Genomic DNA, 16,402 nt, shown 5'->3' on the forward strand with positions numbered 1-16,402 from the left:
ATAAAGCATGAAATGCTACTTGAATACAGCGTTTTTCATTTTAATTTTATTTTTATGAGTATAAGTATGATATATAAAAAGAAAACTAAAAAAAGTATTTATAAATAATATTTTAAATTTTAGAAACTTTTTGACAGAGTCTAAACTAGCGTTACATAAAATAAATAACTGTTTTAATCATGATGTTTTACTTTTTTTGACATAATTCAGTTACTAACCTACCATGCTAGTTTAGCTTATCTAAAGTATAACAATTATTATAGTTATTTATAACAAAATCAAGAAGCTTAAAACCAAAACCTAATAAAGTAAACTGTTAATCTTTATCTTTGTGTTTTATAGGTATATTTTGACAAAAAAGTTACAAATCTCTTTAATAAAACACCATATAGGTTTTACAAAAAACAAACTTTACACATTACTTTTACTTTTTACTGAAACAAAGTGTAAACTCCAAAAATGAAACATTTAAAATTGTAGTTCAAAGTGTGCTAAAAATAACTCACATAACAAAACTTATTAAAAACCTGTGAAAACTTAAATACTTGAACAAATAAGTTTATTTTCACTACAATTTAGCACATGGTGAACTAATCAACCATGTAAAGAATTCGCTGAATAATGTCACAGCTATAAATTGTTTTAATAGATGAGTCGACACCGGAAAAAATAAATTTATCACCTATAAAACACTTTTTAAATGTAGTTTAATAAATTAAAATGCACTTGACTAGTTTAAAAAATACAGCTAAAGTTGACTTTATTACTATTGTTTTTTAATCAGGAGAGTTTTTCTAAATAACTCATATATTTTGAATATAACCACCAATAAATCTTAATATATATTCTTAGATTTATATATATTAATATATTGAACAGTACAAACAAGTATATATTCTCTTATGTTTTTATTTTTGCTTTCTTCGTAATATATATTTTTATTTGTCACCTCTAAAACACTAGACAACTCCTTTTTTTTGCTGTGCTTTTTAACACTTTAAATAAAAAAGTGTTTGAAAGATATTTTTAAATTTACTTCAATGGGCGTCAGTGCTTAAAATAGCACTTTTCAAACTTAATTGTTTTATTCACACAAGTAGTTTATAGGTCTTTGAAAACAAATATTTTTAGCCTTTTTACGTATTTACGACTCCCAATAAAATTAAGTTTTTAAATAGCTGTACAAATAAATATGAGTACTAAAGTTTTTACTTATACAAAATAAAAACAAGACATTTGTACAGCTTTAAGGTAAAGATTTACTCATATGTAAATAACGAGAACCAAAAATATGTTTAAATTGATAGGTTATTTAGTTTTGAAATAAAATACGTCTAAACTTGAAATAAACGCTTACGTATATACAAAAGCTAAATAAAATTCTAAGGGCTAATTCTTTTCATAGCTTCTGTAACGAACAAGCCACTTAAACTACACTCACAAATGAACAAAAAAAAATCATTTGTAACTAAACTAACACAGAACTTTTCGAACAATAAACTCAAGGTGATAAAACGAAATTGAGTAAACAAAACAATAAAGTTTTGAAGAATGAACACCGGTATGAAGCGTAGTAACAAGGAAAACAAAAGCAAAAAGTTTTAAAGAGAAACTGCACTTGTTTGTATTGTTCAATGTATTACTATATACAAAAAATTTCCTGGTTTACTGATGGTTATAATCAAAAAACTAAAAGCTAGTTTAAAAATATTGCACAAACAAAATTATAAAAAGACAATATTAATAAAATCAACTTTAGCAGTCTTTTTAAACTAATTAAGTACATTCTTTTTTTTTAAACTACACAGTATATACTTATGTATATATAGGCCCAAGTTTATATTTTCAGATTTATTGGTGATTATATTCCAATTATACGAGTTCGGTAAAAAAACTTGCCTAATTAAAAAAAACAATAGTAATAAAATCAACTTTAGTCGCAATTTTGAACTATTTAAATGCACTTTTCTGTTTTTTTAAACTGCATTACTAAGTTATTACAGTTTTTCAAACTATGTAAACTGCCCATAACTAACATAAAAATAAATTTTAAGTTTATGTAAGTTAAGTTCATCGTAATTTTTTTGTATTACATGAATAAATAAATTAAAACAAACCGGAATTGAAAAGTGATTCATCCTATTACTAAAAAAAATACCTAGCAAAAATTATCTAATAACAATTTAAGACAACTTAACATGTTTGTTCATTTTGTTTTAAATATTTGTGTTTGAGCTCTGTTTAAAACTATTTGAAAAAAAAGTAAATATTTTTACCATTTTTATTAGTTTAATTATCAAAAAAAAAAAGTTTGTGACTAATTTCCGACGCTTACTGTTTGAAATTAAAATGCTAAACGTTAAGGAAAAGCTTTAAAATGACTTTCAAGTTGTTCATTTTATTTTTATTGTTTTATTATTTCAATAGGTTCTGTTTGAACTAAAAAAGCACAAAAAAGCTTATTGCTTGTATAAGTTGCTACAAAATTAAAGGTCAGTCTGATTTGCGAAATTTCAAATATTTTTTTGATTGTTTTATGCCCTTATCCCTAACCCAGCTTACCCAAAAATATTAAAAACTGATCAAAATATACAGTTTTAACAATTAAATTAAAAAAAAATCAAAAAAACTCTTTTGCTGACTCAGAAAATATGCAAATCAGACTGACCTTTAAGTATACTAGCCAACAAAGTACTTATGTCTACAAGTAAAATTTAAAAAACTAAAAGTTTAGGCTAGTTATGAAAATAAACAGTACGGCTGAAAAACGTCTAAAAAATAAATAAAACTGCTTACAAGTTCAAAATTTGTTTTTGCATAAACTTTGAAAATTCAAGACCAACTGAAAATTTTGCGCAAAATATTTTCCGACGAATTATTTCGGAGCTTGCATAAATAATTAATTGTCGGAATGGCTTAAGTGTTTTTGAATTTCTCAATTCCATCACCTTATTCAACGTTTTTCAGTCACTACGTGTAAATTACTCATTTATTCAAATATTTTTTTTGCAAGTTTGGAAAACAAAAAAAAAAACTATAACAACTAATAATTTATTTTTCTTCCAAAATTTTTTTTTTTTGAGAAAACTGTTAAATTTTATAGCTGTCTTCTCTTTGTCTAAAAATAAGTTAGTAACTACATTGTATGCACTGATTTTTTTAGCTACTAATCATCATAAGTATTACTTATAAAAACTTTTTAAAACATAAATATATTAAGATAAAAACAAAACTCATAAGCTAATTTATTAATTTATTTTCTAATAGTTGAACACGAAGCGACTAAAAAAGTATTTTTGTTAAAATAAGCTTTAGTTTTGACTTTAGTGCTAAACAATATTAAACCAAAAAACTTTTTTTTCCATTAAAATAATACTCACAGTTAGGAACTACTTAGATTTCATTTACGTAAAAACGTTACAAGTACATGATAAATAGTAAAATAAGTTTTAAAAAGGAATATTTAGAAATACTTGAATAAAACTAGCCTAATATACTTAATTGCTTACTAACTGAGGAAAAAAAATAAAACAATAACTTATAATATATTATAAAAGTAGTAAATAATACAACTAAAAAAGTTGAATTAACTTAGTTTAAAATACTTTTGATTTAAATCTATAACAAATAATAAACATACTTTATTGCTTTTTCAAGTAAAACTTTTTTAAACTAATAAACTGACATAACTAACTTTTTTATTTTATTGTAGCAAACAGTATCCATTCCAAAAGAACACTTACTTTTAATTTAAAATTGAGTAATTTGAAAGTTTAACAAAACATCAAAACAACTATAACCTTTCAACTAGTCTAACTGAAGTTTATTGAACGTTTAAAAACCAATAAGTATATTTATCATTAACTTCAAAGTTAAACAGAAAAAAAGTGGATTATAAATAAAATAGAATGCGTATTAATAAAAATACAGGTGTTTATTATTCGCTTGAACTAACTCCAATAACTTAAACCGTGGGAATTTTTTTGAGTTACTCATGATGATAAATGGTCATAAGAATATTCTTTTGTTTTTCAACTAGATTATAACTTTATAAGCATACTTTTTTCCCCTCGTAATACTAGCTGGTATATGTTAATTTTTGTGTGACTTTTCCTTTTGAATTATTAAAATACTCAGAAGTAATTGAAAATAGATTTGAACATACAAATAGATAAATGTTTAGATGAAATTTAAAATTTCAAATTTTTTAGTAGTTTTTGCTATGTTTTATTCAAATCTTGGTAAAATTTGTCTTGAACTTTGAATTGTTTAAAAAAATGTTTGAAGTAAAATAGTTAGAAGTTTGCTAAACTTAAATAAGACATCTACAGAAAAAACGTTCAACATTAAGATTAACTTATTTTAAAATTATTTAATAGTTATTTTTAATTCTAAAAACGTTTAAAGTAATAAATAACTTTAATGTAAAATACTCAGTATTTTCAATGTGATAAGTATAAAAACTTTTATTTATTTTTTAACCGTTATCACACTAAAAAACACAGCTTTGAAACGCATTAAAATAAAAATTTATTCAAAATTACTAATGCACAGTGGTATTATTATTTATGAGTCAACTTAGTGTTTTAGTTATAAAAACAAGCGTAAGTTATTACAAATTATAAGTTTAAACTATTTTTAATAAAAGTTCAAACAAAAGTCAAATAAGTTCATTGAAACGTAATTTTGTGTTAATGAATATAGATTACAACGTTTTGATTAAACAAAAGTACAAAATAATGTTCATTAATTTTAGTAACAATATTTTAAATAAAAACAATTCTTAGATTGACTGCAAACAAGTGAAAGACAGTAAAGTTTAAGTTAATAATAAATACAATATTAATATTAACAATGTGTTTATTAAGTTCATATTTGTAGTAGTTTGCTACATTTGTTGAAACTTGAAATTAACTTCTATTCTTAAAAATAAACTAAATCGAATCACATACTAATCTACTTAAGATTTTCCTTTTTAGAGTACTTAGTTTTGTAATGGAACTTGAGCTAATCATTGAAGTTTTTTTTATTAAGATAATCTAAAATATAACAAATTTCGTAATGTTTAAATTATTATTATTATACTATTATTATCATATTATTAACCTAAAACCTATTTTTTTAGTTCAAAACACGTATGTACACTTAATATTTTTTTTTAATAGGGTAAATACAACCAAAAACTTTCAAGCAAAGTATAAATAAGAAACATTAAAAGATTCTTACAAGTAACTTCATATCATTATAATAACAAAATTCAAAGTTTATTTCTCTTAAAAAACTAACATTCTTACTTGAAACTAAATTAAAAATTATTTGGTTAATTTTGTAGTGTAATGGGTTTTACTTCTAAGAAAAATAAAAAACTGAAAAATAAAAACAAGCTAAAAAAAATTATTACTGTTTTGTACGAAAAAATTCAAACTTTTAACACTTATCTTGAAATGAAAAAAGAAATTCAAAACTATAAACGAAAAGTTGGAACTTTTTCTAAGCCTATCTATAAATTTATAAACAGTTTTAAATTAAAAAAAAACATTTACTACTAACTTAAGAAAATATAGAATCTAACTAAAGTAGCCACTTGTACAGGAGATATTTATACACTAGCCATATCGCGTTAAACTACTTATTTTTTCTTAAAGCAAATACAAAAGTAAACAAACGGTATAATAGACCAAACCCATTTTTCGATAATGCAACAAATTGTCACGCTAACTTAGTTACTATGGATACAAGTGATACATGTTTCGCTTTACAAAATAATTTCAAGTTTAAATAATATTTATAAATGATTTTTTAAATAAATTAGAATGCACTTTCAAAAAAAAAAAGAATACAAAATATGTATCACATAGCATTGTGAAAATAAACAGTTTTTCTTCAATAATTAAAGGTTGCAAATGATATTAAAACAAAAAGCATATTAAACTCAAACATTTTTTCTAAAATTTTTGAAATTTTTCAAGTAGGTTTTACATTAACCAAAGCAGATGTAGAAAAATATGTGTTTTGTGAAATATTTTATTTACTTAATATACTTTTACATCAAGATACACGAGTTTGAGTTTACATATTTTTCAAGTTCACTAAAAGTTTCTTATAAAGTAAACAACTTTTTGTGCGGCACAGTTTTTTTTTCGAAACTTAAAAACATTTAATATCTCCTACCTGTAGTAAATTGTTTGCATGAAAAATATTTGTTATGTTTACTTTTAATTACGTTAAGTTTTTTCATTACATAATGCTTATTATAAGATTCTTAATAAAAAAAATATTACTTGCACTAAAAAAATCATTCTTACTTTATCAATTTCGATTAATTTTTTCAAGTAGACTTTTTAGGGATTTAGCAATTCTTTATCAAGAATAAAAAAATTAGTTAGTTTCATATTTTCACTCAGATATTTTACACTTAGAAATAAGTAGAGTTGTCAAAGTTAAAATAATTTTTGCAGCCGTTTTTATTCTAATTAATAAGCTGTAAAAAAACAAAAGTCTTTGAAGTAAGGGAAATTATCAACAAAAATTTTGCAAACATGTTTTGAATTTTCTTTACTTTTTAAACGTTTTATATTTAACGTTTAGCGATGTTTGATAAAAGTTGTTTTATTTGTTACAGGTGAATTTATCAACTTACGCATAATAAAATAAATTTTATGTTCTTCAATATCTAATTATATAATTATAATATATTTGTTTGTGTTTGTCTTTTGAGTTAAAAATGCTTTCACAAATTTTCTCCTTAATAAATACATGATATAATTTGTATATATATATTTAAAAATACATTATATATACTAAAAATATAATAAGATAATAAGTACGACTATTAAATGCTTTGAAAATATTTATTTTAATTTTTATCTGAAAACATTTAAATTATGTATATTTAGGTTAAGATCTTCGTTACATTATATTTGTTAATATCGTAAGAAGCTAATTACAGTTTTAAAAGTACAATCTTAAAAGTTTTATTGAAGCACAAAAAGAAACCAGCTAAATGTTAATCTTCAGAAACCTGAATTTTTTCGTAATTCATAGTTTTTAAAATACAAAGTAGTGCTAGAAAAAAATACTGAAGTTTTATCAAATTTCTGAATGCGCTCTAAGCTGTACAATTACGTATCATGGAAATATTAAACAATTTGAAAAAAAAATCTTTTAAATCAAAAAGATTTTTGTTAAGATTGTTTTACAGAATAGGCATTCAAAAATAACCTAATTTTTATATAGAAATTCTGCTTTGTATTTTGTAATAAAATTAAGTTTTTTGTTTCTAGTTCTGTAGAGGTAAATATGAACTTTTATAATTTTTTTCAATTTTAACCAGTAATTACAAAAACCTTTGTACTTATATATGAAACAACACTAGATCATTAGTTAGTAAAGTACACGTTAAGTTCAATAAAAAGTCTTTGAGTGTTATCAATTGCTTTTGTATATATTTAAAAACTAAGAACTAGTAAATTTTGAATATCACTAGTATAAAGCATAAAAGTTCTTATATTTTCAACTAATGCCCAAGTTCTATTTCTAAACCTACAGACGTTTTTCAACGTTAAACTTATATTTGTTGAGCACAACTTATCTAAAATATATGCTTTCCTAATTTCAAAAACATTACTACAGATTACACGAAAAGTAATTTTTGTGACTAATACTCATTTAACTTTCTTTACAACTTTTTTTTGATTATAAAAAGTAACAGCAGTATTTTAATAAATCTTTAAAACTTTTTATTTAATTTTAACGACTAAAACCAATTAATTTTTTATACAGTTATTTTGTTTATCTAAAAGTTAATTATTGTTTTTGCCTTAAAATAAATCTAAAAAGTATTTATTCACGAATGTATGTAGTGTAAATTTTAGTATATTTTAACAACCTAAATGATTATAGTGTTTAAGTAAACACAAATGCATTTGTTTGAAATTTATTGTAAACGAATAAAACTTTTATAGAAATGTTACCAATAACTGTTTTTAGTAAATTGTGTATTTAATATTCAATCATATTTTGATAAGCGAAGTTGATAATAAAATTCTGTTAGTTACAAGTTACACTTAAAGTCATAAAATTATTACTTATATTTTTAATGGCTAGTTATATGGCTGTAGTTTAACTATTTTTATATTTAACAATTTTTGATTTACAGATATTAAAAGAATAAACTCTAAAACTTTTCTTCATGTTCTAAAAAAAAATATGATGGTAAACTAAAACTTATGATGTATATAGTAAATAAATAAAAACTTAAACAGTCGTTTTGCATTACAAAAAGCTGCAATATTAATTGAACTAAAATATTTGAATAGCGTTTTGCAAATAAATTTTTTTTTCCAGGTACAAATGTCATAGTAATATTCAAAGTAATGTGATTAAATCTTAAATGACGAATGTATAAGTTCCTGAATGCGCTCACAATTGTAAAGTTTCGTAAAACTAAAATTTAACACAATTTTAAAACACTTTGCAAATAAAACATTCAGCTAACCTATAAAACTGCTGTAGATCATCTCAAATAAGAGAAGTTTTTTAAGCAGAAATTCTGCTTAGTACTTTTCAGTATAACTTATTTATTTCTGTGTTATTAGATTTCTTAGAAGCTTTAATTGTTTTGTTGCTAACTTTAAGTAGTGACTAAATGAAAGTAACATTTTTACTTCACATGTAAAAAAATGTATTTTTGTTTAACTAACAAAGTAGAACCTTAATATTTTTAAACAACGAAGAAAAAAATTAGGCCTTTAATATTTTTTAACTATTTTTGTACAACTTTAAAAAATAATCATTTAGTATGTTTTGTTAACGAATACAATTTACATATAAAATAAAACATATTTAGTTGTAATCTTGCGATTAGCTTTATCAATAAAATGTTTTAATTGGGGAGCTTTAACTTTTAGGATACTTTTTATTTTAAATTTTTTTAATGACTAAATACAACCAAATTAAGAATGAGCATGGTAATTTTAATTTTTTAACAACTAATTTTGATAGAAAATTCTAATAGCACTGCATAAATTAAAACAGTGTGTTTTTTATTAATATTTTACATCTTAAAACTAAGCAATAAATCACCTAATCATGCATTTTTTATCTTACTTATTAAAACTATTTTATTACCACTATTAAAAATAAAATATTTAGTTAGTGTTTATTTTATCATTTATTAAGTTAGACCTAACACTTTTATTAACTAATGTGTATAGTTATTAAAAGCTACAGTTTTTAACTCAACTCAATAACAGACTACTTTTGCAACTACCTTGAAAGCATCCAAATGTACCAACGCAAAGTTACGAAATACTTTAAAATTTATATTTTACACTACTATTCAAAATATAAGTTTGAGCGTTTGTTAATAAAGATCCTAGTGAAACAAGTTCACTGGAATATAGAATAAAAGCAAATTATACAGTACTTCTTTTATTATACCGACATATGTTTCTGTGTGTTATTGGATTAACACACTTTCTTTCTTTCATTCATAACCCAGTTGAAGTGTGTTAATCCGTTAACACACAGAAAAATAGGTCAGTATAATAAAAGAAGTACTGTATAATTTGTTTTTATTATTTTACATTACTCTATTTACTTTACCTAATATTGTAAATTTTATATTTCAACGTATTTTTGTCGTAGTATATGATAGAAGTTTATTAGCTACAGGTCTAAAACGAACGTTTAGTTATAAAACCTAAAACAAATATTAAGAATAATGTTTTGATAACTGTTTTAATACTCTGAGATTTTTAGTTTCGGTGGCACAGAAATATTGCACAATCAGAAAGTATCTTGATGTTAAAAGCGAGGAGCTAGTTTGCAGTTTAGTTTGTTGAATATTTTACTTCGAAAACATTTTTATTTAATATTTTACATCGGAAAATCTGCTTTATGTTTTGCAGTAAACTTAATTAAGTTTTTTCTTTTGACTTTAGAGGATTTAGTTATTAGATATTATAAACGTTTATTACTTTAAATTGTGACTGAAATTGAAAAAAAATTGTGTTTTTCCATTAAAAATTAAGTTGTGTTTAGTCAGCGAAGTATATACTTAATTGAATAAACTTTTGAATAAACAAATTAGACCACTAAAAATTATTAAATAACCTTTATAAAAATAAGGGCTTGGTAAATTTTTTTATTGATAACATTTGGATATAAAGTGCACGTTAGTGAAACCTAGTGGTTAGATGTATATATATTTTTTGATTAATTGACTTTTATTTTTAAAACGTTATATGTTTAGAATGCATGTTTTTAAACTTTAAGCACGTTCCTAAAAACTAAGTGTAACAATATTAAAAACTATTAATTTTCTTTTAATATTTTGACTAATTACTTCGATTTAAAACTCTAAATGCAATTTTTTATATAAATATACATCTAATTAAATTTATATTTTGACTATTTTAGCAATTAAAAGACAATACTTTACTATTTTCACTAAAACTGTATTATTGCAAATTTATTGTACATTTTTACTAAAACTTTGTTTACTATTTTGTACATTAACTAAAACGGTTTTATTAGTTTTTTACTATTCTTTCTCTTTTTCCAATCATATAAAGGTTAATTTATTAGCAAAATTCTGGATGAATTTTAAAATTAAGAACTTCAGATAAAAACTTAATCTTTTAACGTAAAGTTAGATAAATATTTTATGTGTATATGATGTTTGATATATGTGTATATAAAAATTCTTTAATTTATTTTGGATATTTTTTATTATTTTTATTTTTTAGAAAAAAATTTAATGTTGTAAAGTTTAATATTCTCATTTTTTATAGAGCTTTCTGTTTTAAAGTTAAAATTTTTCTTCTTTTCATTTTTAGCTCATTATAATTTTGATGGGTATGCAACTCGATGACCGAGAGGTCTTTTTGCTATCCAGGTCATTGAACCAAAAATTTTTTGAGCTAATTTTTTTTTCGGTTTTTGTTCAATAAACTAACTTTTGTTCAATAAACTAACTAGAACTAAAAAACTTTGAAAGTTTTTTTTTGAAAATCAGAAGTTTTCTCGACACAAAGTAGCGCAAAAGAATTTATTTGAGAAATAATCTTAGTTCCTAAATTTGCTCTGAGATGTATAGTTTCGTAACATAGAAATTCCAAACATTTTGAAAAAAATTTGTAATTAAATGCAAACAGCTTGTTTGCAATACTAGAGTAAAACCATTCAAACATTTAAATTTTTCAAAGCAAAACTCTGCTTTATAATAAACATTTTTTGGGTAGCTGTCTAAATTGCACGAGTGCACAAAATTACACGAAGATACTTTTGCACGAGGGGATAAAATTGCACGAAGGTTCACTTTTGCACGAAGACACTCTTGCACAAGCAGAAAATTTTGCACGGGTTTATTTTATTTTTGTTTTTTTATTAGTTTTATCAATTATATATATATTTTTTTACTGTCACTGTTACCACTAACCCTAACTCTCGGTCAGTAGCTTTTTTTTCTTTTTTTTTATTAATTAATTTTTTTTTTCTGTTTATTTTATTTTTTTTGTGTATTTTTTTTACTCTTGTGCAAAAATATGATTCGTGAAAATTGACCCTTGATGCAAAATCGTCTTCGTGCAATTTTGTTCCTGCGTGCAGTTTTGTGCCCTCGTACAAATTTTGCTTCGTGCAATTTAGTAACCTAGTGCAATTTTGTCTTCGTTCAATTTAGACCCGTTCCCAAGATTTTATTTCTTAATTAGGAGTTTAGTTTAAAATATATACATGCTTCTACCTTTAAACAATGAGAAAATTAAAATTAACTCTTTTACCATTACATGAAAAGCACAAAGTTTATTAGTTAGCAAAGTACGTATTTCGTTAAACCTTTTTTTAAAAGCTTTAAATCCGAAACTAAACACAGGACTATTTTATGGTGAATACGCTTATAACCACAATGGCAGTTATACATTAACAAGTAGAACCTGAAGTCTTGTTGTAAAGTTCAGATCAGAACGCATAAACTACTTTTTTCAATAACACAAATTTCCGACACATTTAAAACACTACACAGTGTTTTGTTTTATTTTTTTCAACACTTTAAAAAATGAAAAACATTAAACCATGGTTATATTAATCAAGCACACCACATCACTGTTTACATCTATATTAATATATACTCAAAAATTTAGACTTCTACATGTAATTCTATGATTAAAACATTAAGCCTAAATTGATTAATTTAACTACATTTCTTAAAAATTTGATAACTTAAGCTGTTAAGTTAATACAAATTAAGCTTTTTATACTAAATTTAACAAGATTTTAAGTTGTAAGTGTAAAAAATTGCTTAGTGGAAGTTTAAAACAACTTTAACTACTTTTTCATGCAACTTAAAATTGATAGCAGAGAAAATTTAGACATATTAATAATTCTACACAGTGTTTATTTTGTTTAACTTTCAACAAAAAAAAAATCTTACTTTTATTAAACAAGCACATCCATAACAGTTCACAACTATTTTAATAGTTTTTTGTTTTTAGTTTTTATAAAGGTTTTATATAACACAAAGTCTAATTTTGTTAATTTTTAAAATATAGTGTGAGTCCGTGTATTGAAGTATAACTTACTTTAAAATAGTTTTTAATTCAACTTTATATTTTATATTGAACATGATAAATATTCAAAACTTAAAAATTTCTGTCAAAGGACTTGGTCTTCTAGCTACAACACACCAACTATTTACTTTATCTATTTAGTTGTATAAAAAACAATTAAATACATTATATAGCACTAAAATATTTGTACCTGCTAAAAATCAAATATATAAGAAGAACAAATACATAAACTAAAATAAAAACAGTTCTACATTGTACATAAATAAAACCTACTGTAATCAAATTTTTAACAAACTCAAGTATATTACAATGTACTAATAAATATATAGATCGAGTGCTGAATTTTTGCAACTAAGGATGAATTTTGTTTTTTATATGCTAAATTATGTTTTATTCAATTGTCGTAGGCCGGTGACAACACTTTTCGTTAAAAATAAAAAAAAACTTCCGCTAGACGGATGTTTATCATTAAGGCTTACACTATTTAATATCTTTTAAAATAAATCCCTTGTATCAATATATATTTACATCTTGTTTGGAAGAGTCAATGGTTTAACTGTTTACTGTTCCAAACAAGACTTCAAATATTCTGCTATTTAAAAATATAGAAATAAGACAACAAGGCACACTGGAAAGTGAAAGTGCAAGAGTTACAACAAAGTGGGCACTTAAATGTTCATTAGTCATTAAAAATTTTGAAAATAGAAAATTATAAAATTCTTTGTTGCTGTATTACTAATAAGAAGAAAATGTTTTGTAAAGTTTTAATCGTATAAGAAATAGATGGAAATTATAACTTGCCTTTTATTTACAATACGTGTTAAAAACTTTCAAGCTTTTGATGTTTAGTTTTCAACAAGTAAGTTCACTAATGTTTGACTTAAAATAAAAAATAAATTTAAAAATGTTGACAAAATTGTAAAAAAGGTGGCAGCAGTGGGATTCGAACCCACGCCTCCGAAGAGACTGGAGCCTTAATCCAGCGCCTTAGACCGCTCGGCCATGCTACCCAACCACATCTCCGCCGGGACTCGAACCCGGAACCTCTGGATTAGAAGTCCAGCGCGCTATCCATTGCGCTACGGAGACGCTTGAAAGTGAGGGCATGCCACAGTTTATAAAGTGTGGCTTGCAAGCTTTTGTGACGTAATAGTTAAGGCGTTGTGTTAAAGCGTTTAACTCAGTGCTTAGCTTCTGCTAAGTAAACAGTTTACTTAAACTTTTACGTTTCTGCTCTCACTATGTAGCTGGTTGGAATTGAAATTTCAATCAATTTATGTTTTTATTAAGTTAATACTAACCTTACTGTTTATAAACATTTCAAAAGTGTAAGTTTATTTATGTGTTGATATATTTATTCATAATTGCTTAGTAAACAACTAAATCAACTTTATATATGTATCTGGCTTTTTAAGGCAAAACTAGCTTACTCATTACTTTACTTCTTTGTGTAAACTTTAAAGTTTTTAAATTAATAAAGTTAGTTTTTAATACTATTATAAACGTTCAAGTCTATGTAGAACTACATTATTTAACAACTAAAAATAATAAAAATAACTATCAAGATATTTTATAAATAGTTTGCTTGTATTTATGTGTACAACTGTGTGCCAAATTGTGTAGCAACAGCATTTAAAATATAAACTGTTATTTGTTACTTAACTGATATACTTCTAATTTTTAATAGTTTAGAACCTTGATTTTTATTTTAATATTCATTGATTGTGCTACTGCTGTAACAACTTTGAATATTATCTTAAAACTACTAGTTATAGCTCCAAAATAAATAATAGAAAAATGCTAAGCACAAAACTTACTTTCTATATCTTGCTACTTGTTAAATACAAAAAAATGTTGAATTCACAGTAATTACCTTAATAAAAATGCAAAACAGCTAAAATTGTTTAACAGTTTTATTTTAAAAGCTCGGTAACGCTTCATTAAATTATTTAATTAAGTTTTTAATGATTTAGGATGAAACTAATGAAACAAAATCCTGATTTATAAAATAAATGTTTTAAGTTTTAAAAACTGAACCTTTTCTTCTTTGGCTTATAAAAACTAGAAGTGAAAGTATGAAGACCAAAACAATTAAACTAAGATAATTGTTAGTTCATGATAATTTAAAAAGTATTGAAATACTTTTCAAAGTTTTATTTAGTTTAGCAACTATATATATTTTTACTCAATATTTTTGAGTTTAGTAAAGTTTGCAGAACGAAGACTAAATAGTTTCACTTGTAGTTGCAATAATATTGAAAAAAATATGTAAGACCAAAAACTGTATTTTAGTGGTTTTACAGCTATTGACTTTAACTTTTTTTGACTCGAGATAAAATTATTATTCTGAATATTCTTAATAAAAATTATACACTGCTTTCAGATGCAGAAGTTGAACATCTTAACTTTTATTAAAGTTAATTTTTGACAAAACTTGAAAGCTGATTACTGAGGATTTTCAATTGTACAGATTTTACTTGTTTTATATATCAAAACAAAATTGTTTAAAATTAATTATGTTAATCAAAAGTATTAAGCTACAAATAAAATTAAAAAGGACGTTTTTAGTAAAGTTACTTACTCAAATAAATTAAAGCTTGAAATTATTTCAACTTTAAAGACTTAATAGCTACATTTTTTCAGTAATACAAACTAGAATAGTAAACAAGTAATTTGTTTCCAACTATAAACATTTTTTATTAACATTTAATGAGAACATAAACATTTAGGATTTTCGTAAACATGATTATTTGTTTTTAAAAATTTTTAAAACAAAATCTTTAAGTTTTAGTTAAAAGGTGTGAAAAAAAACAAATTTAGATTTAGATTTTAAAACCTCTTATTCTTTTTTTTTCGTTAAAATTTTAATATTAAACAAAAAATCTTGTTTGGCTTATTTTTACAAAGTTTGTATTGATTCCAAAAACTATTATCTTATCCACGTTTCTTTAATTCATTTTTTCATATGGAAATAGAAAATTATTTATAAATTATGTTTTACTTTTTAAAATACTTTAACTTTTTACGTTGCTTTGCTACATTATTACATTAGTCCAAATATAAAATAAAAATATGATACATCTTAACGTAAACAGAATATTAAGCTTTCTTTTTAACTAGTTTGATTTTTTTTATTAAAAAAGGTTTTTAGGTCAATTAGATTTTGTTTCACAATTCTACTTAATCATACTGGTTTTAACTTTCAAGTAATTGGAAACGCGTGTGATTACTGATTTTACTAAGAAAAATACATTTATGTTATTTATGCTTAAAAGTCTGTCCGTTAAAATAAAATAAAATGATTAATAACATTGTGAATATAACTTTTCAACTATTTATTGATTGTTAGGATAATTATAAACACTTTTTATTACGAGATATCAAATGCAAAAAGTGCAGAAAAAAAGGACTAAACCTTTATTTACAAATATAAACCACAAAACAAATTTGTATAAACTTTAAATTAGTATTTACAATAAACGTAATAAAAACTAAAATGATAAATTATCATATACATATAGTAGTACCACATTTTCTACGCAATTTATATAAAACAATTGAAAAACAAGTGCTTGTCATCATACGAAGCAATTAAAAAAGTACAATCTAATGAAAAGGGAAGAATACTTGAACAATTAAAGTTTACCTTTAACAAAGTAGAAAAATTTGTAATTGTTTGTACTGAAAAGAAACAAATTACAAGCCAGATCAAGTAACAGTAAAAAAAAAAGGATATGAGCTTTAAGCAGCAATAATTTTTTTAATGGCCCCAATACAAACAAAATAAATTAACTGAACATATGCACATGTTTTGGAAAACAAAAAAAGTA

At 23.5% G+C, this 16,402-nt stretch overlaps 2 non-coding genes across 2 annotated transcripts; both read right to left on the minus strand.

Moving 5' to 3' along the window:
- Positions 1-13,500: 13,500 nt before the first annotated feature.
- Trnal-aag (transfer RNA leucine (anticodon AAG)) lies at positions 13,501-13,582 on the minus strand. The gene has a single exon. It is a non-coding gene; the product is annotated as a tRNA-Leu (tRNA).
- Positions 13,583-13,588: 6 nt separating this feature from the next.
- Trnar-ucu (transfer RNA arginine (anticodon UCU)) lies at positions 13,589-13,661 on the minus strand. Its single transcript has one exon. It is a non-coding gene; the product is annotated as a tRNA-Arg (tRNA).
- Between the last annotated feature and the right edge of the window lie 2,741 nt (positions 13,662-16,402).

This window comes from Thalia democratica, chromosome 9, assembly GCF_965202585.1.
Source record: "Thalia democratica chromosome 9, ktThaDemo2.hap1.1, whole genome shotgun sequence".
Lineage (NCBI taxonomy): Eukaryota > Metazoa > Chordata > Thaliacea > Salpida > Salpidae > Thalia > Thalia democratica.